Raw genomic sequence first — 3,092 nt, 5'->3', positions numbered from 1 at the left:
AAAATTATTAAAAATAAATAATCAAAAATAAAAAAATTAATAAAACAAAAAAGTAAATAAAAATTAATAAAAGCATAAATAAAAATAAAAAATAACTATAAGTGAACAAAAAAGAATAAATAAATAAATACTGAAAACTAAAACAAATAAATAAAAATAATAATAAATAAATAAAAAGTAATCAAACAAATAAACAAGTATAAAATATAAATAAATAAGTAAATAAGTAAGTATATAAAATAAGTAAATAAATAAATCAGTCAAATAAATAAATAAAAAGGAATAAATAAGAACAAATAAATAAATAAATAGAAATAAAATAAAAATAACAAATTATACAAATAATTGAGTAAATAAATAAATAAATAAAACTAAATGAATAAAACTTAATAAATAGATAAATAAAACTAAATAATAAAACTAAATAGATAAATAAAAATACATAATTATATAACTAAATAAATAAAATCAAATTAAATAAAAATAAAAAATATACATATATACAAAAGTTAAAAAGTAAAGAAATAAATAAAATGAAAAAAAAAAGTAAGAAAATAAACCTAAAATAAATAATTAAAACTAAATGAATCAAGATAAGTAAATAAGTAAATAAAATAATAAATTAAGTAAATAAATAGAAGTAAATACAAAATAAATTAAGATTTAATCCACCAATATATCCAATAATAACTGATGTTAAAATAATAGTTCTGGTTTTGCATTAATTTTTTTGGCTGAGTATGCTAGTATTTTATTTATGAGAATATTATTTTGTATTATTTTTTTAGGTAGTGATATTAATTCTATATTTTTTTATTTTAAGCTTTCTTTTCTTTCTTTTATTTAATTCAAATAAATAAATACAGAAATTTATAAATGAAAACAAATGAAAAAATAAATAAAAATAATATAAAAAATAAAAATATACATGTATATGAAAGAATAATAGATATCAAATGCCTTATCAGGGGCACCTTTATTATTACTATTATTAAATAAAAAGTAAATACAAATAAATAAAAACTAATCATGAATAGGCAAAAAATAAATATAACTAATTAAAAAAATAAATATAAATAAATAAGACATAAAAAATAAATGAATAAATAAAACTAAATAAATAAGTAGAATAAAATATATCAATAGAAATATTAAATAAATAAGTAGAATAAAATAAATCAATAGAAATATTAAATAAATAAGTAAATAAAACTAAACAATTAAATAAATATAAATGAATAATTAAAAAAAGAAATAAAAAAGAAATAAATACATAAACAAAAGAATAAAAAAATAATCATATGAAATAAATAAATAAGCAAGTGAATAGGAATAAAAAATAAAAAAATTAAATAAAAATAAGTAAAAAATGAATAGGACTAAATAAAAATAAATATGAATAAATAACATAAATATAAACAAATAAAGAAATAAGTATAAAAATAATTAAAAACGCTAAATTAATAAATGAAAGGAAATAAATAAATAAAAATAAATAATAATAAATAAAAAATAAAAACAAATAAAACATAAATGAAAAATAAATGTAAATAAATAAGAAATAAATACAGAAATAAATAAAACTAAATACATGATTATATAAATAAAACTTAAATAAATCGATAAAACTAAATAAATTAATAATACATACAAAATCAAATAAGTAAACAAGATAAATAAATTAAAAAATAAAATGAATAAATAAATAAAGAATAATAAGTAAATGAAGACAGAAAATAAAATAGATAAAAATAAATAAGAAAATAAATGTAAATAAATAAAAAATAGATATAAAAATAAAAAGCTGTTTAAAATATATAAAACTGAAAAATAAATAAATCTAAAAAATTAATAAGTAAATAAAAGCTAAACAAATAAATAAAAATCAATGAGTAAATAAATAAATAAAAGAGTAAAAAACAAGAAAAAAAATTAAAATAGTAAAAAATCAGATCGAATGAAATGAAATAATTAAATAAATATAAATAAAAAATAATTATCTATAGATAAAATAAACAAAAAATAAATACAAATCCAAATTCATAAAAAATAAAGGTGACTAAAAATAACTATGAATAAATAAACAGTATTGATAAATAAAATATAAATAGATAAAACTAAATAAATAAATAAAACTCCATAATTAAATAAAGCTGAATAAATAAGTAAATAAAACTAAACAAATATATGAAACTAAATAAATAAATAAGTAAATAAATAAAAAATAAGTAAATAAATAAATAAACAAAACAAAAAATAAATACAGAAATAAAAAAAATAAATAGCTAATTAAATAGATAAAGCTTAATAAATAAATAAATACATAAAAATAAAAAATAAATAAAAATTTTTAAAAGTTAATAAAGCATAAATACTTAAATAAACAAATAAAAAGTATTAATAAACAAGCAAATAAAAAAATAGAAAAAGCAAAACTAAAAGAACAATAAATGAAACTACATTGAATAAAACTAAAGAAATAAATATAACTAACTAAATAAATAATCTAAATAAATAGAAAGAACTAAATAAATAAAAAATATACTGTATATAAATAAATACATAAATGAAACTAAATAAATAAATAAAATTTAATATATAAATAAATAAGAGAAAGTAGATAAGTATAAATAATTAAATAAATATAAATAAATAATCACAAATAAATTAATTAAATCACATGAAATAAAAATAAGAAAATGAATAAAAAATTTCAAAATAAAATAATATAAATAAATGAAAAATAAAAATAAAAATAAATAAGGCTAAATAAATCAATAAATAAATATAACTAAAAATGAGTAAGTAAAACTAAATAAATAAATAAACTAAGTAAATAAATAAATCAATAAAACTGAATAAATAAATATATGAATGAAAAAATAAATAAAAGTTAAAAATAAAAATATAAAAAAATGAAAAACTATTCAAATCAAATAAATAATTGAAAATAAATAAGACAGATAAAGAAAATGAATAATATTAAATGAAAAAGAAATGAAAAGTAAAAAATAAATAAATAAAAAATAAATAATAGATTAATAAAAATAGCTAATAATAAGTACAAATAAATAAAAAGTAATTATATTTAA

The sequence above is a fragment of the Periplaneta americana genome, chromosome 2 (genome assembly GCF_040183065.1).
Source record: "Periplaneta americana isolate PAMFEO1 chromosome 2, P.americana_PAMFEO1_priV1, whole genome shotgun sequence".
In the NCBI taxonomy this organism is placed as follows: domain Eukaryota; kingdom Metazoa; phylum Arthropoda; class Insecta; order Blattodea; family Blattidae; genus Periplaneta; species Periplaneta americana.
The sequence above is the reverse complement of the archived record's forward strand: the minus strand, read 5'-3'. Positions refer to the sequence as shown.